General features: G+C 40.5%; 1 long non-coding RNA gene across 1 annotated transcript; it reads left to right on the forward strand.

Annotated features, from left to right (window-relative positions):
- The first annotated feature begins 15889 nt into the window (after positions 1 to 15889).
- LOC144332726 (uncharacterized) lies at positions 15890 to 22982 on the forward strand. The gene is made up of 3 exons (XR_013400763.1): positions 15890 to 21165; positions 21283 to 21469; positions 22641 to 22982. It is a non-coding gene; the product is annotated as an uncharacterized LOC144332726 (long non-coding RNA).
- Positions 22983 to 23307: the final 325 nt, after the last annotated feature.

A 23307-nucleotide genomic window follows, 5' to 3' on the forward strand; every position in this document is an offset into this window, starting at 1 on the left:
TTTCTTTTCTATTCATTTGCTGATGGACACTTAGGTTGCTTTCAAATCTTAGCTATTGTGAACTGTGCTGTAGCAAACATGGGAATGTAGATATCTTTTCAATACACTGATTTCCTTTCTTTTCAGTATATACCCAGCAGTGAGATTGCTGAATCATATGGTAGCTCAATTTTTAGTTTTTTTGAGGAACCTCCCAACTCTTTTCCATAGTGGTTGTACTAAGTTAAATTCCTACCAACAGTGTATGAAGCTTCCCTTTGCTATACATCCTCGTTAGCATTTGTAATTGTCTGACTTTTGAATAAAAGCCATTTTAACTGGGTTGAGATGATACTTCTTTGTAGTTTTGGTTTGCATTTCTGTGATGATAAATGATGTTCAATGCCTTTTCATGTGCCTATTTGCCATTTGTATGTCTTCCTTTGAGAAATGCCTATTCAAATATTTTGATCCTTGATTGGATTATTAGATTTTTTTCCTGTAGTGTTATTTGAACTCCTTATATATTCTGGTTATTAATCTCTTGTCAAATGGGTAGTTTGTGAATATTTTCTCCATCCTGTGGATTGTCTTGTAATTTTGTTGTTTCCTTTGCTGTGCAGAAGCTTTTTAACCTGATGTGATTCCATTTGTCCAATTTTGCTTTGGTTGCCTGTGCTTGTGGGGTATTGCTCAAGGAATTTTTGCCCAAACCAATGTCCTAAAGTGGTTCCCCAATATTTTCTTGTAGTAGTTTCATAGTTAGAGGTCTTAGGTTTAAGTCTTTAATCCACTTTGATATTATTTTTGTATATGACAAGAGATAGGGATCTAGTTTCATTCTTCTGCATATGGATATCTAGTTTTCCCAGCACCATTTATTGAAAAGACTGTCTTTTCTGCAATTTATGTTCTTAACACCTGTGCTGAAAATGAGTTCACCATAGGTGTAAGGTTTTGTTTCTGAGTTCTCTAGTCCATTCAGTTGGTCAACATGTCTGTTTTTGGCCAGTGCCATGCTGTTTTGGTTACTATAGCTCTGTAGTATAATTTGAAATCAGGTAAAGTGATTCTTCCAGTTTTGTTCTTTTTGCTTAAGGATAGCTTTGACTATTCTGGATCTTTTGCGGTTCCATATAAATTTTAGGATTTTTTTTTCTATTACTTTGAAGAATGTCATTGGTATTTTGATAGGGATTACACAGAATCCGTAGATTGCTTTCTGTAGTATGGACATTTTAAAAATACAAATTATTCTAATTTATGAAAATGGAATATTTTTCATTTTTGGTGGTCCTCTTCAATTTCTTTCATCATTGTTTTGTACTTTTGATTGTAGATATCTTTCACTTCTTTGGTTAATACCTAGGTATTTAATTTTATTTGTGGCTATTGTATTTGGGATTACTTTTTTATTTCTTTTTAAGATTTTTCACTGTTGGCAAATTGCAATGCTACTGATTTTTGTATGTTGATTTTTTATCCTGCAATTTTACCAAATTTGTTTATATGTTCTAATAGTTTTTCTCTGGAATCTTGTTTTTCCAAATGTAGGATTCTATCGTCTGTAAACAAGGATAATTTTACTTCTTCCATTTCAGTTTGGATGCCCTTTATATCTTTCTCTTGTCTGATTGCTCTACCTAGGACTTCCAGTATTATGTTGAATAACATTGGTGAAAGTGTGCATACTTGTCGTGTTTCAGATCTTAGAAAAAAGGCTTTCAATTTTTCCCCATTCCTTATGATACTACCCATGGGCCTGTTGTATATGGCTTTTATTATGTTGAGGTATGTTCCTTCCATACCCATTTTTTGAGCGTTCTTATCATAAAGGGATGTTGAGTCTTATCAAATGATTTTTCAGCATCAATTGAAATGATCATATGGTTTTTATCCTTCATTTTGTTGATATGATGTATCACATTGATTGATTTGTATATGTTGAACCATTCCAGGAATGGATCCCACTTCGTCATGATGATGATCTTTCTAATGTATTAAGTTAGGTTTGCTAGTATTTTGTGGAGGATGTTTGCATCAATATTCTTCAGATATATTGGGCTGTAGTTTTCATTTTTTTATGTGTCTTTGTCTGGTTTTGGTATCAAGGTAATACTGGCCTTATGGAATGAGTTTAAAACTATTCTCACCTCCTCTATTTTTTGGAATAGTTTGAATAGGATTGGTATTAGTTCTTCTGTAAATGTTTGGGTAGAATTCAGCAGTGAAGCCATCAAGTCTTGGACTTTTCTTTACTGAGAGATATTTTTATTATGGCATCAATCTCATTATTTGATGTTGATCTATTCAGGTTTTGGGTTTCTTCATTGTTCAGTATTTGTAGGTTGTATATGTCTAGGAATTTGTTCATTTCTTCTAGATTTTCCAATTTATTGGCACATAGTTGCTTATGGTAGCCACTAATAATGCTTTGAGTTTCTGCAGTATCAGTGGTAATGTTTCCTTTTTCATTTCTGATTTTATTTGTATCTTCAATCTTTTCTTCTAAGTATGGCTGAAGATATATCAATTTTGTTTAACTTTTCAAAAAACCTGTTTTTTTATTTTCATTGATCTTTTGTGTTGATTTCTTCATTCCAATTTCATTTATTTCTGCTCAGATCTTTATTATTTCCTTTATTCTACTAATTTTGTGGTTGCTTTCCCGTGCTTTCCTGGTTCTTTAAGAGGTATCATTAGATTGTTTATTTGAACTTCGGAGGCACTTATGGCTACAAGCTTCCCTCTTGGTATGTTTTCACTGTATCCAATAGGTTTTGGTACATTGTGTTTCCATTATCATTTGCTTAAATAAAATTTTCAATTTTATTCTTAATTTCTTCATTGACCCATTGCCATTCAGGAGCATATTGTTAATTTCCATGTATTTGTATAGTTTCCAAAATTCTGCGTGTTATTAATTTCTAGTTTTATTTCATTGTGGTCAGAGAAGATGCTTGATATTATTTCAATTTTCTGAATGTTTTAAGACTTGTTTTGTGATCTAACATATAATCCATCCTTTATAATAATCCATGTGCTGAGGGAAAGAATGTGGATTCTGCAGTTGTTGGATGAAATGTTTTGTAAATATCTATTAGATCCATTCGCTCTATAGTACAGATTTAAGTCCAATGTTTCTTTGTTAGTTTTTGTCTGGAGGAGCTATCCAATACTGAAAGTGGGGTGTTAAAATCTCCAGCTATTATTGTATTGGGGCTTGTCTCTTTCTTAGCTCTAATAATACTTGTTTTATATATTTGGGTGCTCCAGTGTTGGGTGCATATATATATTTAAACTTGTCATATTCTATTGCTGGATTGACTGGATATAATGACCTTTTTTTGTCTCTTTTTATAGTTTTTGTCTTGAAATCTATTTTGTCAGATATAAGTATAGTGACTCTTGCTCTTTTGGTTTCCCTTGACATGGGCTATCTTTTTCCATCTCTTTATTTTCAGTCTATATGTGATTTTATAAGTGAAGTATGTTTATTGTTTTGATTGGAGATTTTAGTACATTTACATTCAATGTTATTATTGATAAGTAAGGACTTACTCCTGCCATTTTGTTATTTGTTTTCTTGTTGTTTTGTAGTCTTCTCTTCCTTCTTTCTTTTTTCCTTTCTTCCTTTAATGAAAGTAATTTTCTCTGGTGATATGATTTAGTTTCTTGCTTTTTATTTTTTGTGTATCCATTGGGTGTTATTTGATTTGAGGTTATCTTGAAGCTTGCAAATATTTATAACCCATTATTTTAACTTGATAACAACTCAACACTGTTTGCATAAACAAACAAGCAGAAAGAAAACTAATAAAACTCTATGCCTTAACTTTGTCCTATGCTTTTTAACATTTTGTTGTCTCTGTTTATATCTTATTGTACTGTTTATGTCTTGAAAAGTTGTTGTAGTTATTATCTTTGATTCATTCATCATTTAGTCTTTCTACTTAGGATAAGAATAGTTTATACACCACAGGCACAGTGTTATCGTATTCTGTGTTTTTCTGTGTACTACTGTTATCCATGAGCTCTGTACCTTCAGGTGATTGCCTACAACTCATTAACATTCTTTCTTGCTGATTGATGCACTCCCTTTAGCATTTCTTGTAGAACAGGTCTGGGGTTGATGAAATCCCTCAGCTTTAGTTTTTCTGGGAAAGTTTTTATTTCTCTTTCATGTGTGAAGGATATTTTCACCAAATATGCTACTTTAGGGTAAAAGTTCTTTCCTTCAGCACCTTAAATATGTCATGCCGCTCTCTCCTGGCCTGCAAGATTTCCACTGAAGAGTCTGCTGCCAGACGTATTGGAGCTCCATTGTATATTATTTGTTTTCTTTCTCTTGCTGCTTTTAGGATTCCTTCTTCATCCGTGTTTTTTGATAGTTTGATCATTAAATGCTTTGAGGTAGTCTTCTTTGGGTTAAATCTGCTTAGTGTTCTGTAACATTCTTCTACTTGGATATTGATTTGTTTCTCTAGGTTTGGAAAGTCCTCTGTTATCCCTTTGAAAAAATTTTCTACCTCTATTTCTTTCTCTACTTCCACTTTAAGGCCAAAAACTCTTAGATTTGCCTTTTTGAGGCTATTTTCTAGATCCTGTAGGTGTGCTTCGTTGTTTTTAATGGTTTTCTCTTTTGTTTACTCTGTGTATTTTCAGATACCCTGTCTTCAAGCTCACTGCATCTTTCTTCTGCTTGATCAATTCTGCTTTTATGAGACTCTGATGTTCTCTTTAGTATATTAATTACATTTTCCAGCTCCAGAATTTCTGCTTTTTTCTTTTTAATTATTTCATTGTCTTTGTTAAATTTATCTGATGTAAATCTGAATTTCTTCTCTGTGTTTTCTTCAATTTCTTTGAGTTTCCTAAATAAAGCTATTTTGAATTCTCTCTGAAAGTACAGATATGTCTGTTTCTCCAGGATTGGTCCCTGGTGGCTCATTTAATTTATTTGGTGAAGTCATGTTGTCCTGGATGGTGTTGATGTTAGTAGATGTTTGTTGGTGTCTGGGCATTGAAGAGTTAGGTATTTATGTAGTCTTCACTGTCTGGGCTTTTTTGTATCTGTCCTTTTTGGGAAAGATTTCTAGATATTTGAAGTCTTGGGTATTGTAATCTAGCTATATCTACTTTAGGGGGCACCTCAAACCCAGTAACACTATGGTTCTTTCAGATTCATAGAGGTAACACCTTGATGGTCTTTGACAAGATCTGGGAGAATTCTCTGGATTACCAGGGAGAGACCCTTGTTCTCTTCCTTTGCTTTGTCCCAAACATAGAGTCTCTCTCTCTATCTGTGCTGAGTCACCTACAGCTGGGGGCTGAGTGACACAAGCACCCCTGTGGCTACCACCACTATAACTGTGCTGGGTGAGACCTGAAGCCAGCACAGCATGGATCTTCCCCAAGACCTGCTGTAACTACTCCCTAGCTACTGCCTATGTTTACTGAAGGCCCTGAGAAAGCCAGCCACGCTGTGCCCCTCCCTTCATGGTGGTGTGTTCCTCCAGGTCCCAAGCAGGTCCAGGGGTGCTATAGGAGTTAGGGACTAGAGAAAAAAAACCCTAGTCTACCTGGTGTTTTATTGTACTGTGGCTGAATTGGCACTCAAACCATGAAGCACAGCTCTTCCCACTCTTCCCTTCCCTTTCCAAAGACAGAGAAGCCTCATCTTGTAGCCACTGCTACCATAGGCCCTGGGGAATACTGCCAGACTACTGCTGATGTTCTCTTTAAGGGCTCTTAAGTCAGCTTGTGGTGAATGTTGCCTGGCTGGCCTCACCCTTCAGGGCAGTGGGCTCCTCTCTGGCTCAGGGCAGGTCCAGAGATGCCATCCAAGGTGCAGGTCCTGGAATTGGGAGCCTCAAGGGCTCACTTGGTTCTCTACCCACCTATGGCCATGCTGGTACGTAAAGTGCAAAACGAAGTCCACTTTATTTTTCTCTCTACTTTTCTCAAGCAGAAGGAATTTCATCCCATAGCCACCACAACTGGTTATGTGTTGAGTCTCACCTGAAGCCAGCATGTCTCAGAGGGTCACCCAAGGCCCTTGACATAGTACCTGGATATCACTCCTGGTTATTCAGGGCCCATAGGTTCTTCAGTTTATTCAGCAGTTGATGAATGCTGCCAGAACTAGGTCCCTCCCTTCAAGGCAGCAGGTTCCCTTCTGACCCAATGTGGTCCGGAAATGTTTTCTGGGAGCTAGGCCCTGGAATGAGGGCCTCACAAGTATGATCAGTGCCCTGTCCTGTGGTGGCTGAACTGATATCCAAGATGCAAGATAAAGTCCTCCCCACTCTTCCCTCTCCTCTCCTTAAGTGGAAGGAAGGGGTCTCTTTTGAAGACTGTAGTTGTGCAGCGTGGGGTTAGGTGAGGGGTGGTGCCAGCACTCCCTTAGCTATTCCAGCTGATGTTTTAATAGGTTGTATCCCCTTACCGACCCCTAGCCCCAGCCAACACACACATACCAGTATACTGTCTCTGAGCCCAGTTTAGCACTAGGACTCAGGTAAGAGTTGCAGTCCTTATGGCCTAGACTACCTTTCAAGTTAACTTAGAGACCCAGAGCAGTTTAGCCTGCAGTGGCCAGGTTTGTGAGAACTCCAGTTTGGATTGCTAGGATCAGTGATTTCCCACTGTTTTGGACTGTTTTAAATGCTCCCTCCTTGGATGGGTGTCAGGTGTGTTTGGTCTGGTTTTCCTTTCTGCTCTAACAAGACAGCACTGAGTTTGATGCCTCACAATTGCTGTGTTCTCCCTCCCTCAGCATCCAGAGACCCTTTCTGCACCAAGCCACCACTGCTGGGGTGAGAGGGGTGTCATTGGTGAGTCAAGACTATTTTTTCTACTGTTTTTAGTGCCTCTTTTACCAATGTAAAGTTAAAACCACGCACTATGAGGGGCTCACCTGATTTTTAGTTCTTATGAAGGTGTTTTTTTTGTTGTTGTTGTTTTGTGTAGATAGTTGTTAAATTGCTGTCCTTGTTAGGGGGACAATCAGTGGAACTTTCTATTTCACCATCTTTCTCCACCTCCACACACAGTTTTTCTTATATTTGTATTTATTTCTTTTATTCCACCCTAAGGATGATGTTTCTAAAGGACATAGAGATGGATAGAATTAAAATATTTCATAATTACTAATAATACCTAAGGTTGTTCTAAGTTGACATCTTCAGATGTCATAGTGTATTCTTTCAAGATATAGTTTCAATATTTTTAAATAAATTTTTAGTTATAGCTTATAGTATTTGTTCTGTTCCTCTGCTTTGATCATATTCTTTGGTGACGTATATGTATATTGGATCTTCTTTGCCTTTCCTAAATATTTCTCACTCATTGTTGCATTGTCTTAATAGTTATAAATTGAAGTATTTCTGTTTTTAAAGTGATTAATAAAAAATACGTACAGACTCACACACATCATTTAGCCACAGGAACTTCAGTTTTTGGGCTGGATTGTACATTTCTTGGAGTGCAATTGTTTTGGTTGTATGGGGTCAGAATATTTTGCTACAATACAGTTCATTCACTCTACGAATATTTGTAGAGAGCCTACTATGTACCAGGCAATGTCCTAAGCCAGTTATGAGCAGGACAGAGTGGAAATACACTTTGTAAGCATAGAGATATTGACCAAATAAGTAGTGTAATTTACAATTTGAACAAGTTCACTCAAAGTTGTCCTATGATAATTTATACTAAAGGGATGTGATAGTTTTCAAGTGCTGCTGTAACAAACTGCCACAAACTTTATGGCTTAAAAGAATATACATTTATTATCTTAAAGTTCTGGACATTAGAAACCCAAAGTGGGGCTCACTGGGCTAAAATCACAGTGTCTGGAGGATCTGGGGGAAAAACTGTTTTTTTGTTCATTCCGCCTTTTAGAGGTCATGTGCATTGCTTGGCTTGTGACCCTGTTCATTCATCTTCAAAGTTAACGGTGGGCAGAGTTATTTTCATATTTACTCTGATCCTCTTCTGCTGCCTTTTCCGCAGCTGAGTGATTACATTGTACCCACCTGGATAGTCCGGGATAATCTATTTTAAGGTCAGTTGGTTGGCAATCTTGCTTTCATTTGCAATTTTGTTTCCTTCTTTTCCATGTAATGGAACATGATCCACTTTCCACAGATTAGAGCATTTTGGGTAGGGGAGGTCATTATTCTACCTGCCACATGGGTCATAATTTATCTACAACAAGAGTGGTCAGGAAAGGTTTTGAGATATTGACATTTCCATTGAAGCTCAAAAAATACATGGGAGTTGGCTAGGTGAAAAGAAAATAGAAATACAGAGAAGGTTGCAGGTCACCAAGTTGGAGGCTATTACAGTAGTCCAGATGGGAAATAAGGCTGGCTTAGGCAAAAATGGTGGCAATGGAACTGGAATTGGAGAGAAATGGATAGATTCAGGATAGTAGTAATCCACTTTCAAGCACTGAAATAAGAACTTATTACCTTCAGTTGTGATTTTATTTATTATTTTCAATCTTAAAAAATTGTGTTAAATACACATAACAAAATTTATGATCTTAACCATTTCACATGTACAGTTCAATGGAATTAATTATATCCATAATGTTAAGCAGCCATCACCATCATCAATCTCCAGAACTCTTTACATCTTGTAAAACTGAAACTCTATACCCATTAAACAACATCTCTCCTTTGTCCTTCTCCCTCAGCCCTTGGCAATCATCATTCTACTTTCTGTCTCTAAAAATTTGACTACACTAATTGTCTCAGGTAGGTGGAATTACACAGTATTTATCTTTTTGTGACTGGCTTATTTCACTTAGCATAATGTCCTCAGGTTCATTGGTGTTGTAGCATATATTAGATTTTTCTTCCTTTTTAAGGCTAAATATTATTCCACTCTATAGGTATACACTATATTTTGCTTATCCATTTAGCTGTTGATGGAAACCTGGATTGCTTCCATGTTGTTAGCTATTGTAAAACATGCTGCTATGAACACAGGTGTACAGATATCTCTTTGAGACCTTGCTTTCAATTCTTTTGAGTATGTATCCAGAAGTGAAATCACTGGAGTGCATAGTAATTAAAAATTGATACATGATATTTTACATATGGATGGGATGCATATGATATTTTGCTGCATGCATAGAAGGTATAATGATCAAGTCAGGGCATTTAGGGTATCCATCACCTTGAGTATTTGTCATTTATTTGTGTTGGGAATATTTCAAGTTCTCTCTTCAAGCTACTTTGAAATATATGATACATTGTTGCTAACTATAGTGGAATGACTATTGGTACTAGTTATTCCATTTTCTGCTTCCATAAGGTAAACTGTTTTAGCTCCCATATATGAGTGAGAACATGCAAAATTTATCTTTTTGTGTTTAGCTTATTTCATTTAACACAATGACCTTTAGTTGTATCCATGTTGCTGCAAATGACATGACTTCATTCTTTGTTATGGCCAAATCATATCCCATTATGTATATATACCACATTTTCTTTATCCATTCACCCATTGATAAACACTTAGGTTGATTCTATATATTTGCTATTATGAATAGACCAATAAACATACAACATACCCCTTTGCTGTACTAATTTACATTCCTACCAACAGTATATAAGAGTTCCCTTTTCGCCACATCCTCACCAGCACCTGGTATTTTATTCTTTTGTTGTTATTGTTGTTTCTGAGATGGAGTTTCACTCTTGTTGCCTAGGCTGGAGTGCAACAGTGCGAGCTAGGCTCATTGCAACTCCCGCCTCCTGGGTTCAAACAATTCTACCTCAGCCTCTCAAGTAGCTGGGATTAGACGCGCATGCCACCACGCCTGGCTAATTTTTGTATTTTTAGTAGAGATGGGGTTTCGCCATGTTGACCAAGCTGGTCTTGAACTCCTGACCTTGAGCGATCCACCGTCCTCGGCCTCCCAAAGTGCTGGGATTACAGGAGTGAGCCACTGTGCCTGGCCCATTTTTTTTTTTTTTTCGATAGTAACCATTGTAATTGGGATAACATGATATCTCATTGTGGTTTAGATTTGCATTTCTCTGATGATTAGTGATGTTGAACAATTTTTCATATATCTGTTGGCCATTTGTGTGTTTTCTTTTGAGAAATGTCTATTTTTGTCTTTTCTCCACTTTTTTTGAGACAGGATATTGCTGTGTTGCCCAGGGTGGAGTGCAATGGCACAATCATAGCTCACTGCAGCCTCAAACTCCTGGGTTCAAGTGATCTTCCTACTTCAGCCTCCTGAGTAGCTGGGACTACAGGTGCACACCACCATGCCTAGATAATTTAATTTGTTTTTCTTTACTGACAGTTTCTTGCTCTGTTGCACATGCTGGTCTTTAACTCCCAGCCTCACAGTCCTCCTGCCTCATCCTTCCAAGTAGCTAGGATTACAGGCATAAGCTACCATGCCCAGCTTTTACCCACTTTTTTAAAAACAGGAATCATTATTATTTACTGTGGAATTCTTTTAGTTCCTTGTATATTTTGAATATTAGCTCCTTGTCAGAGAAATAGTTTACAAATATTTTCTTCCATTCAACAGACTGTCTCTTCTCTATGTTGATTGTTTCCTTTGCTATGCAGAAACTTTTTAGTTTGATATATATAGTCCTGTTTGTCTGTTTTTGTTTTCGCTGTCTGTGCTTTTGAAGTCTTAGCCTAAACCAATCTCCTGAAGTGTTTTCCCTAGTTTTCTTCTAGTATTTTAATCGTTTTGGGTTTTGTGTTTAAGTTTTTAATCCATCTTGAGTTGATTTTTTGTGTATGATGAAAGATAAGGGTTCAGTTTCATTCTTTTGGATATGGATATCTAATTTTTCCCATCTCTATTTATTGAAAAAGTTGTCTTTTTCCCAGTGTATGTTCTTGGCATTTTTTTTAGAAAACCAGTTGACAGTAAATATGCGGACTTATTTCTGGATTCTCTATTCTGTTCCATTGGTCCATGTGTCTGTTTTTATACCAATACTATGCTGTTTTAGTTACTATAGGTTTGTATATAGGGTAAATAATTGTGATGCCTCTAGCTTTGTTCTTTTTGCTCAGGACTACTTTGGCTATTTTGGCTCTTTTTTGGTTCAGTAAACATTTTGGGATATGTTTTTCTATTTCTGTAAACAATGAGGTTAGTATTTTCATAGGGATTACATTGAATCTATAGATTGCTTTGGGCAATATAGTTATTTTAATATTAATTATTCCAATCCATAAGCATGAAATGTCTTTCTATTTGTTTGTGTTGTCTTCAATTTTTTTTCATCAGTGTGTTGTACGTTTCCTTGTAGAGGTCTTTTACATCCTTAGTTAAACTTATTCCGAGGTACATTTTTTGGTAACTCTTTTATATGGGATTGTCTTCTTGATTTCTTTCTTGGTTACTTAATTGTTGGTGTATAGAAATCATACTGATTTTGGTATGTTGACTTTGTATCTGGAAACTTTACTGAGTTCATTTATCAAATATAAGTTTTTTCTTGGGGGGAGGATGTCTTTAGGTTTTTCTAGATATAAGGTTATATCATCAGCACTCTTTCCTGGCCTGTAAGGTTTCCACTGAAAAGTCTGCTGCCTGATGTATTAGAACTCCTTTGTATATTATTTGTTCTTTTATCTTGCTGCTATTAGAATCCTTGGTTTTTGCTGGTTTGATTATTAAATGTCTTGAGGTAGTCTTCTTTGGGTTAAATCTACTTAGTGTTCTATAACCTTCATCTGCTTGAATACTGATATTCTTCTGTAGGTTTGGGATGTTCTTTGTTATTATCCCTGTGAATAAACCTTCTACCTCAATGTCTTTCTCTATCTCCTCTTTAAGGCCAATACATTTTAGGTTTGCCCTTTTAAGGTTATTTTCTAGGTGTTTTAGGTGTGCTTCATTCTTTTTTATTCTTTATCCTTTTGTCTGCTCTAACTGTATTTTCAAATAGCCTGTCTTCAAGCTCACTAATTTTTTCTTCTGCTTGATCATTTCTGCTATTAAGATAATCTTATGCATTCTTCAGTGTGTCAGTTGCATTTTTCAGCTCCATAATTTCTGCTTCTTTTTAATTATTTCAGTTTCCTTAATTAAATTTATCTGAGAGATTTCTGAATTACTCCTTTGTGTTGTCTTGACTTTCTTTGAGTTTCCTCAACATATATTTTGAATTATCTGTCTGAAAGGTCAGGATCTTTGTTTCTCCAGGATTGATCTCTGCTTCTTTATTTAGTTTGTTTGGTGAGGTCTTGTATTCCTGGATGTTGTTTATGCTTGCTGATGTTCACCAGTGTCTTGGCATTGAAGAGACAGGTATTTATTTTAGTCTTTGCAGTCTGCACTTGTTTGTACCCTTCCTTTATGGGAAGGCTTTCCAGATATTTGAAAGGATTTGGGTGTTGTGATCTAAGCTGTGTCTGCATTAGGGGGCACCAAATCCCAGTAACATGGTGGTTCTTGCAGACTTGTAGAAGTACCACCTTGGTGGTCTTGGATAAAGTCTGGAATAATTATCTGGATTTTCATGAAGAGGCAGTGACTCTTGTTTTCTTTCCTTACTTTCCCCCGAACAAATGGTGTCTCCTTGTTCATGCTGAGCCACTTGTGGCTTGTGGTGATGTTGAAAGGTGAAGCCAGTTGGGCTTCTGGGTCGGGTGGGGACTCGGAGAACTTTTCTGTCTAACTAAAGGACTGTAAACACACCAATCAACACTCTGTGTCTAGCTAAAGGTTTGTAAATGCACCAATCAGCTCTCTGTCAAAACGAACCAATCAGCACTCTGTAAAATGGACCAATCAACACTCTATAAAATGAATGAAGCAGCATTCTGTTAAATGGACCAATCAGCTCTCTGTAAAATGGACCAATCAGCAGGATGTGGGTGGGACCAAATAAGGGAATAAAAGCAGGCCACCCGAGCCAGCAGTGGCAATCCGCTTGGGTCCCCTTCCAGGCTGTGGAAGCTTTGTTCTTTCGCTCTTCGCAATAAATCTTGCTGCTGCTTACTCTTTGGGTTCACACTGCCTTTATGAGCTGTAACACTCACTGTGAAGGTCTGTAGCTTCACTCCTGAAGCTAGCAAGACCACAAACCCACCAGGAGGGATGAACAACTCCAGACGGGAGGAACGAACAACACCGGATGCACCACCTTTGTGAACTATTAACACTCACCACAAAGGTCTGCAGCTTCACTCCTGAGGCCAGTGAGACCACAAACCCACCAGAAGGAATGAACAACTCTAGATGAACCGCCTTTAAGAGCTGTAACACTCACCATGAAGGTCTGCAGCTTCAGTCCTGAAGTCAGCGAGATCATGAACCCACCAGAAGGAAGAAACTCCAGACACATCTGAACATCTGAAGGAACAAACTCCGACACACCATCTTTAAGAACTGTAACACTCACTGCGAGGGTCCGAGGCTTCATTCTTAAAGTCAGTGAGACCAAGAACCCACCAATTCTGGGCACATTTTGGTGACCCAGATGGGACCATCACCTATCGCCAAGTGGTGAGACTATCACCTATCGCCAAGCGGTGAGTACCATTGGACCCCTTTCGCTTGCTATTTGTCCTATTTTTCCTTAGAATTTGGGAGCTAAATACTGGGCACCTGTTAGCTGGTTAAAAGAGACTAACATGGCCGCCACACTAAAGACATGAGGAGTGTCAGACTTTCTGAGAAAGGGCTCTCTAACAATCCCCGACTCTTCGGAGTTGGGAGCGTTGATTTGCCCAGAACCAGCTTCTGCTTTTCTTGTACTTCTGGGTTGAGCCAAGGGTCAACAGAGAGGAAAGCCATTCAGTTCTAGAGTCCCAACAAGTTGGTTGGCCCTGCAGCCATGAGCAGAACTCTGAAAGTCATGTCGCCCAAGCGAGACTCACCCATCTATTCTATCTATCCTGACCCTTGCCTCCTGGGTCCTAATGCCTGTCAGACAGACTTCCTCTCGCCTCTCTTCTCTGAGGCTAGTCCCTCTTCTAAAAAGCACTCCCTGTCTCTGGTGCTTTTCTAGTTTCTCCTATAAGAATGATTTCTAGTATAAACTCCAGGACTCTGTTACCTTCTTTAGGCACCCTTCTTTAGCTCACCAACCAGAAAAACATAATTTTTGCCCAAAGCCCCATCGTAGGGGGACTATCTGGAATTTTAGGATCCCTCCTCAGACAAGCAGGCCTAACAAAAGCTATTCCTGAAGCTAGGATATGGGGAGCCTCAGAAATTGTATCCTTCCTATTCATATAAACGAGGACAAAAGGTGTCACTCTTCCAATGCTAGAGATCCCTTTCCTCCCTCAGGGTATAGCCCTCCACTTCATTTTTGGGGCATAATATCTTTATAGGACACAGGTAAAGTCCCAATACTAACAGGAGAATGCTTAGGACTCTAACAGGTTTTTGAGAGTGTGTCAGTAAGGGCCACTAAATCCAATTTTTCTCTGTCTTCTTTGTGGTCTAGGAGGACAGGCAAGGGTGCAGGTTTTCAAGAATGTGTTAGTAAGGGCCACTAAATCTGACCTTCCTCAGTCCTCCTTGTGGTCTGGGAGGAAAACTAGTGTTTCTGCTGCTGCGTCAGTGAGCGCAACTATTCCGATCAGCAGGGTCCAGGGACTGTTGTGGGTTCTTGGGCAGGGGGAGAAAAAAAACAAACCAAAACCATGGGCGGTTTTGTCTTCCAGATGAGAAACACTCAGGCATCAACAGACTCACCTTTGAAACGCATCCTAAGCCATTGGGACCAATTTGACCTGCAAACCCTGAAAAAGAGGTGGCTCATTTTTTTTCTGCAGTATGGCCTGGCTCCAATATTCTCTCTCTGATCAGGAAAAATGGCTACCTGAGGGAAGTACAAATTACAATACTATCCTGAAGCTTGACGTTTTCTGTAAGAGGGAAGGCAAATGGAGTGAAATACCTTATGTCCAAGCTTTCTTTTCATTGAAGGAGAATACACAACTATGCAAAGCTTTCGATTTACATCCCATAGGAGGACCTCTCAGTTTACCCCCATATCCCAGCCTCCCTCTAATTCCCCTTCCTATTAATGATAAACCTCCTCTAATCTCCCCCACCCAGAAAGAAATAAGCGAAATATCTCCAAAGGACCACAAAAATCCCCGGGCTATCGGTTATGTCCCCTTAAAGCTGTAGGGAGAGGGGAATTTGGCCCAACCCGGGTACATGTCCCCTTCTCCCTCTCTGATTTAAAGCAGATCAAAGCAGACCTGGGGAATTTTTCAGATGATCCTGATAGGTACATAGATATCCTACAGGGTCTAGGGCAAACCTTCAACCTCGCTTGGAGAGATGTCATGCTATTGTTAGATCAAACCCTGGCCTTTAATGAAAAGAATGCGGCTTTGACTGCAGCCCGAGAGTTTGGAGATACCTGGTATCTTAGTCAAGTGAATGATAGAATGACAGCCGAAGAAAGGGACAAATTCCCTCCCAGTCAGCAAGTCAACCCCAGTATGGATCCCCACTGGGGATCCTTGACTCAGATCATGGGGACTGGATTCGTAAACATCTGTTGACCAGTGTTTTAGAAGGACTAAGGAGAATTAGGAAGAAGCCCATGAATTATTCAAAGATGTCCACCATAACTCAAGGAAAGGAAGAAAATCCTTCTGCCTTCCTTGAGCGATCACAGGAGGCCTTAAGGAAATAGACTCCCCTGTCACCTGAATCACTCGAGGGTCATTTGATTCTAAAAGATATATTTATTACCCAATCAGCCACAGATATTAGGAGAAAGCTCCAAAAGCAAGCCCTGGGCCCTGAACAAAATCTGGAGGCATTATTAAACCTGGAAACCTCAGTGTTCTATAATAGGGACCAAGAGGAACAGGCCCAAAAGGAAAAGTGAGATCAGAGAAAGGCCGCAGCCTTAGTCATGCCCTCCAGACTAACAAACCTTGGTGGTTCAGAGAAGACAGAAAATGGAGCAGGCCAATCACCCTGTAGGGCTTGTTATCAGTGTGGTTTACAAGGACACTTTAAAAAAAGGTTGTCCAGTGAAAAACAAGCCGCCCTCTCATCCATGTCTGCTATGCCAAGGCAATCACTGGAAGGTGCACTGCCCCAGAGGACAAAGGTTCTCTGGGTCAGAAACCCTCAACCAGATGATCCAACAACTGGACTGAGGGTGCCCTGAGCAAGCACCAGCTCATGTCATCACCCTCACTGAGCTCCAGGTACATTGAACCACTGTGGGCCAGGAAATTGACTTTCTCCTGGACACTGGTGTGGCCTTCTCAGTATTAATCTCCTGTCCTGGACGACTGTCCTCAAGGTCCATTACCATCTGTGGAATTCTGGTACAGCCTGTAACCAGGTATTTCTCCCTCCTCCTCAGTTGTAATTGGGAGACCTTGCTCTTTTCACATGCCTTTCTTGTTATGCCTGAAAGTCCCACACCCTTATTAGGGAGGTATATATTTGTCAAAGCTGGAGCTATTATCTACATGAATATGGGGAACAAGTTACCCATTTGTTGTCCCCTACTTGAGGAGGGAATCAACCCTGAAGTCTGGGCATTGGAAGGACAATTTGGAAGGGCAAAAAATGCCTGCCCGGTCCAAATCAGGCTAAAAGACCCCACCACTTTTCCTTATCAAAGGCAATATACCTTAAGGCCTGAAGCTCATAAAGGATTACAGGATACTGTTAAACATTTAAAAGCTCAAGGCTTAGTAAGGAAATGCAACAGTCCCTGTGACACCCCAATTCTAGGAGTACAAAAACCAAATGGTCAGTGGACACTAGTGCAAGATCTTAGACTCATCAAGAGGCAGTAATTTCTGTATATCTATTTCTACCCAACCCCTATACCCTGCTCTGTCAAATACCAGAGGAAGCAGAATGGTTCACTGTTCTGGACCTCAAGGGTGCCTCCTTCTGTATTCCCCTGCACTCTGACTCCCAGTTTCTCTTTGCCTTTGAGAATCGCTCAGACCACACATCCCAACTTACGTGGATGGTCTTGCCCCAAGGGTTTAGGGATAGCCCTCATCTCTCTGGTCAGGCACTGGCTCAAGATCTAGGCCACTTCTCAAGTCCAGGCACTCTGGTCCTTCAAAATGTGGATGATTTCCTTTTGGCTACCAGTTCAGAAGCCTTATGCCAGCAGTCTATGCTAGATCTCTTGAACTTTCTAGCTAATCAAGGGTACAATGCATGTAGGTCGAAGGCCCAGCTTTGCCTATAGCAGGTCAAATATCTAGGCCTAATCTTAGCCAGAGGGACCAGGGACCTCAGCAAGGAATGAATACAGTCTATACTGGCTTATCCTCGCCCTAAGACATTAAAACAGTTGTGGGGGTTTCTTGGAATCACTGGCTTTTGCCAACTATGGATCCCCAGATACAGCGAGATAGCAAGGCCCCTCTATACTCTATCAAGGAGACCCAGAGGGCTAATACTCATCTAGTAGAATGGGAATCAGGAGCAGAAACAGCCTTCAAAATCTTAAAGAAGGCCCTAGTACAAGCTCCAGCTTTAAGCCTTCCCACAGGACAAAACTTCTCTTTATACATCACAGAGAGCAGGGATAGCTCTTGGAGTCCTTACTCAGACTCGTGGGACAACCCCACAACCAGTGGCATACCTAAGTAAGGAAATTGATGTAGTAGTAACAGGCTGGCCTCACTGTTTAAGGATAGTTGCGGCGGTGGCTGTCTTAGTGTCAGAGGCTATCAAAATAATAGAAGGAAAGGATATCACTGTCTGGACTACTCATGATGTAAATGGCATACTAGGTGGCAAAGGAAGTTTATGGATATCAGACAACTGCCTACTTAGATACCAGGCGCTACTCCTTGAGGGACTGTGCTTCAAATATGTACATGCATGGCCAGCAACCCTGCCACTCTTCTCCCAGAGGATGGGGAACCAATCGAGCGTAACTGCCAACAAATTATAGTTCAGGCTTGTGCCACCCGAGATGATCTCTTAGAAGTCCCCTTAGCTAATCCTGACCTTAACTTATGTACTGATGGAAGTTCATTTGTGGAGAATGGGATATGAAGGGCAGGTTATGCCATAGTTAGTGATGTAACCATACTTGAAAGTAAGCCTCTTCCCCCAGGGACCAGCTCCCAGTTAGCAGAACTAGTGGCACTTACCTGAGCTTTAGAACTGGGAAAGGGAAGAATAATAAATGTGTATACAGATAGCAAGTATGCTTATCTAATCCTACATGCCCATGCTGCAATATGGAAAGAAAGGGAGTTCCTAACCTCTGGGGGAACCCCCATTAAATATCACAAGGAAATCATGGAGTTACTGCACTCAGTGCAAAAACCCAAGGGGGTGGCAGTCTTACATTGCCAAAGCCATCAAAAAGGGGAAGGAGAGGGGAGAACAGCAGCATAAGCAGCTGGCAGAGACAGGGAAAGACCAGCAGAGAGAAAGAGAGAGACAAAGTCAAAGACAGAAGGAAAGAGAGAAAGAGAAAGTCAGAGAGAGAGAGCGAGAGAGAGAGAGAGGAGGAGACAGAGAGAGAGAGAAAGAGAGAGAGAGGAAGTCAAAGAGAAGGAGAGAAGAAGAGACAGAGAGACAGAAAGTCAAAGAGAGAGACAGAGAGAGGAAGAGACAGAAAGTCAAAGAGAGAAAGAAAGACAGAGACAAAGAGGGAGTCAGAGAGAGAGAAAGAGAGACACAGAAAGTCAAGGAAAGAGAAAGAGACAGGAAGTCAGAGAGAGAGAGGAAGAAACAGACAAAGGCAGACAGAAGAAGATACAGAAAGTCAAAGAAGGAAGGAGAGGAAGAGACAAAGAGGGAGTCAGAAAGAGAGAAAGAGAGAGACAAAGAAGAAGTCAAAGAGAAAGAGAGATGAAAGTAGTAAAGAAAAAACAGTGTACCCTATTCGTTTAAAAGCCAGGGTAAATTTAAAACGTATAATTGATAATTGAAGGTCTTCTCCATAACCCTATAACACTCCAATACCACCTTGTTGTCAGTGTAAACAAGGGCATAGCCCAAAAGCACTAAGGCCACTGACAACACGTAGCCTTCCTATCAAAAATCCTTAACTCATCAGGTTTCCTAACAGGGGATCTAAATCTGAAGGTCCGACCAGACAAAGGAGGAAGTCCCTTCAGGACAGGAGACAGATAGGTCCTCCCAGGTGGGCCTGGGTGATTAAGGAAGAAGACACAATGGGTCTTCAGTAAGTGATAGGGGAACTCTTATAAAAGCAGTTAGGAAAATTGCCTTATAATTGGTTTGCTCAAACATGGGAGTTGTTTGCACTCAGCCAAATCTTAAAGTACTTACAGAATCAGGAAGGAGTCATCTATACCAATTCTAAGTTAATATGGACTGAACAAGGTTTTATTAATAGCAAAGAAAAATTAAAATCCCAAACTTATAAGGTTTTCAACAAAAGTAAAGTTTGCTGAAAGTTAACAGTGTAACATGCATTAGCCTATTACCACACACAGTCAAAGGATTTCTCAGACAGTTTATAAGAAATAACAAAATCTATCCTTACTCTACAATCTCAAATAGACTCTTTGGCAGCAGTGCCTCTCCAAAACCCCCGAGGCCTAGACCTCCTCACTGCTGAGACAGGAGGACGCTGCACCTTCTTAGGGGAAGAGTGTTGTTTTTACACTAGCCAGTCAGGGATAGTACAAGATGCCGCCCGGTGTTTACAGGAAAAACCTTCTGAAATCAGACAACGCCTTTCGAAATCTTATACCAACCTCTGGAGTTGGGAAACATGGTTTCTCCCCTTTATAGGTCCCATGGCAGCTATCTTGCTGTTACTCGCCTTTGGGGCCCTGTATTTTTAACCTTCTTGTCAAATTCGTTTCCTCTAGAATCAAGGCCATCAAGCTACAGATGGTCTTACAAACAGAACCCCAAATGAGTTCAACTAACAACTTCTACCGAGGACCCCTGGACTGACCTGCTGGCCCTTCCACTGGCCTACACTGGAGGACACTACAACTGCAGGGCCCCTTCTTCGCCCCATCCAGCAGGAAGTAGCTAGAGTGGTCATTGGCCAAATTCCCAACAGCAGTTGGGGTGTCCTGTTTAGAGGGTGGATTGAGGGGTGAAGCTGGCTGGTCTTCTGGGTCGGGTGGGGACTTGGAGAACTTTTCTGTCTAGCTAAAGGATTGTAAATGCACCAATCTGCACTCTGTGTCTAGTTAAAGGTTTGTAAACCCATCAATCAGCGCTCTGTGTCTAGTTAATCAAGTGGGGACTTGGAGAACTTTTGTGTCTAGCTAAAGGAGTGTAAACACACCAATCAGCACTCTGTGTCTAACTAAAGGTTTGTAAATGCACCGATGAGCCCTCTGTCAAAACGGATCAATCAGGACTCTATAAAATGGACCAATCAGCAGGATGTGGGCAGGGCCCAATAAGGGAATAAAAGCAGGCCAGTCAAGCCAGTAGCAGCAACCTGTTCAGGTCCCCTTCCACACTGTGGAATCTTTGCTCTTTCACTCTTCTCAATAAATCTGCTACTGGTCACTCTTTGGGTCCGCACTGCCTTTATGAGCTGTAACACTCACCGTGAAGGTCTGCAGCTTCACTCCTGAAGTCAGTGAGACCATGAACCCACTGGGAGGGACGAACAACTCCAGATGGGAGGAACGAACAACTCTGGATGCGCCACCTTTATGAACTGTAACACACCGTGAAGATCTGCAGCTTCACTCCTGAGGCCAGCAAGACCACGAACCCACTGTAAGGAACGAACAACTCCAGACGTGCGGCCTTTAAGAGCTGTAACACTCACTGTGAAGGTCTGCAGCTTCACTCCTGAAGTCAGCGAGACCACACACCCACCAGAAGGAAGAAACTCCAGTCACATCTGAACATCTGAAGGAACAAACTCCAACACACCATTTTTAAGAACTGTAACACTCACTGTGAGGGTCCGTGGCTTCATTCTTGAAGTCAGTGAGACCAAGAACCCACCAATTCTGGACACAATGTGACACAAGCACCCTTTGGCCACTACTACTGGGACTGCACTGGGTCAAACCTGACACCAGCACAGCAATGGATTTCACTCAAAGCCCGCTGTAACCACTACCTGTCTACCACCCATGTTCCTTCAAGGCCTAGGCCTCTGCAATCAGCAAGTGGTGAAGCCAGCCAGATTTGTATCCTTCTCTTCAAGGCAGCATGTTCCCCCAGGCCCCACTTGGGCCCAGGGATGCTTCTAGGAGGTAGGGACTGGAGTTAAAAATCTTAGAAATCTACTTGATGTTCTATTCTACTGTGCTTGAGCTGGTTCTTAAACCATAAGATGTAATTCTTCCCACTCTTTCCACCCCTTTCCACAGGCAGAGGAGCCTCACTCCATAGCCAGCATCACTAACGTCCCATTGGGAGTACTGCCAGGCTATCACCAATGTTCACTTGATGCCCACAGGCTTTTCAGTCAGCTTGTGGTGAATGCCGCTAGGTCTGGGACTCATTCTTCATGGCAGTTGACTCCCGTTTGGCCCACGGAAGCTCCAGAAATACCATGTAAGAGCCAAGTACTGAAATCAGGGATCCCAAAAGCCCACTTAATTCTCTGCCCCATTGTGGCCAAGTTGGTACCTAAGGTGGAAGACAAAGCCTCCTTTACTTTTCTCTTTGCTTGTATCAAGCAGAAGGTATCCCTCATTGTAGCCACCACAGTTAAGAATATGCTGGGTCACACCTGAAGCCAGCGTGTCTTGCAGTTTCACCCAAGACCCACGACATACTACCTGAATATCACTACTGGTGTTTAGGGCTCAAGGGCTCTTTAGTCAGAAGGTGATGGATCCTGTCAGCACTGGGTCCTTCTCTTCTAGGTAGTGAATTTTCTTCTGGCCCAGGGTGTATCTAGAAATGCTGTCCAGGAGCTAGGGCCTGGAATGGGGGCCTCACAACTCTGGCCAGAGCCATATCCTACTATGGCTGAGCTGGTATCCAATATGCAAGACAAAAGGCTTCTTTACTCTTCCCTCTCCTTGAGCTGAAGGAAATAATCTCTTTTGCAGCCATGAGATGTGTTGCCTGGGATTGTGGGAGTGGTGGCACAACCACTCACTTAACTTCCCCAGCTGGTGTCTCAATAAGTCACAAGCCCCATTAAGTCCACTGTCTCTGGACCCAGTAGGAGAGTTGCAGTCCTTGTGGTCTAGACTGGCTTTCAAGTTGATTTAGGACCCCATAACACTTCAGCCCTCAGTTTTCCCAGAACTCAAGTTTCAACTACTGCAATGGGTAATTACCCTCTGGCTAGGGCTGATCTGAATGCTTTCGGCATGGGCAGGTGTCAGCTGATTTCAGCATGTTTTGCTTTCCACTGTGACAGAGCAGCACTGAATTCAATGCAGTCTTGTAGTCACTGAGCTCTCCCGCTCCCAACACACAGATCTCTTTGTGCCATGTGTCTGTTGTAGGGGGATGGGAGAGGGGTGGCAATGGCATTTCAAGACTGTATTTTCTGCCCTTTTCATCACTTCTTTCAGTGATACGAAGTTAAAACCAGGTACTACGAGTGCTTACCTGATTTTTATCTCTTACGATGGTGCTTATGATGGTGGTTTTTGAATTTGATATTCCTATCATTGGCGGGGTGTGGGGGTGGTGGTGCAGGGCTGGGAGGACAATCAGTGGGGCTATCTATTCTACTATCTTACTCTACCCATTTTGTCCATTACAGATTTATGATAGGGCTGTTCTAGTGATGATGAAGTCCCCCAGCTTTTGCCTGTCTGAGAAGGACTGTATTTATCCTCCATTTATGAAGAATAATTTTGACAGGTATAGATGCTGTGGAGAAGATCTTTTTGCATTGTATCTATTTGGGAGTCTTTGAGCCTCCTGTATCTTGATGTCTATATCTCTTGCTAAACTTGGGAAGTTTTAATCTATTATTTTATTAAATATGTTTTCTAACTTTTTCATTTTCTCTTTGCATTCTGGGACACCAAAAATTTGTATATTGGGTTACTTTATAATATACCATATGTCATAAATGCTTTGCTTATTGTTTTCTATTCATTTTAAATCTATTTTTTATATCACTGAACTATTTCAAAAGATTTATTCTTTCTTCTACTTGATCTAATCTATCGTTGAAGCTTTTACATGAATTTTGTATTTCTTTCAATAAATTCTTTAGTTCCAGAATTTCTGTTTGATTCTTTAAAAATACCTGTCTTTTTGTTAAATTAGAAATTCGTATCCTGAATTATTTTTCTAATTTGTTTGTATTGTCTTTTAGAATTCTGTTTTATCTCACTGAGCTTTAGAACCAATATTTTGAATTTTTTCTGGGATTTCAAAAATTTCTTTTCGATGGAGATCTGTTGCTGAATAATTATTGT

Source organism: Macaca mulatta, chromosome 1 (genome assembly GCF_049350105.2).
Source record: "Macaca mulatta isolate MMU2019108-1 chromosome 1, T2T-MMU8v2.0, whole genome shotgun sequence".
In the NCBI taxonomy this organism is placed as follows: Eukaryota; Metazoa; Chordata; class Mammalia; order Primates; family Cercopithecidae; genus Macaca; species Macaca mulatta.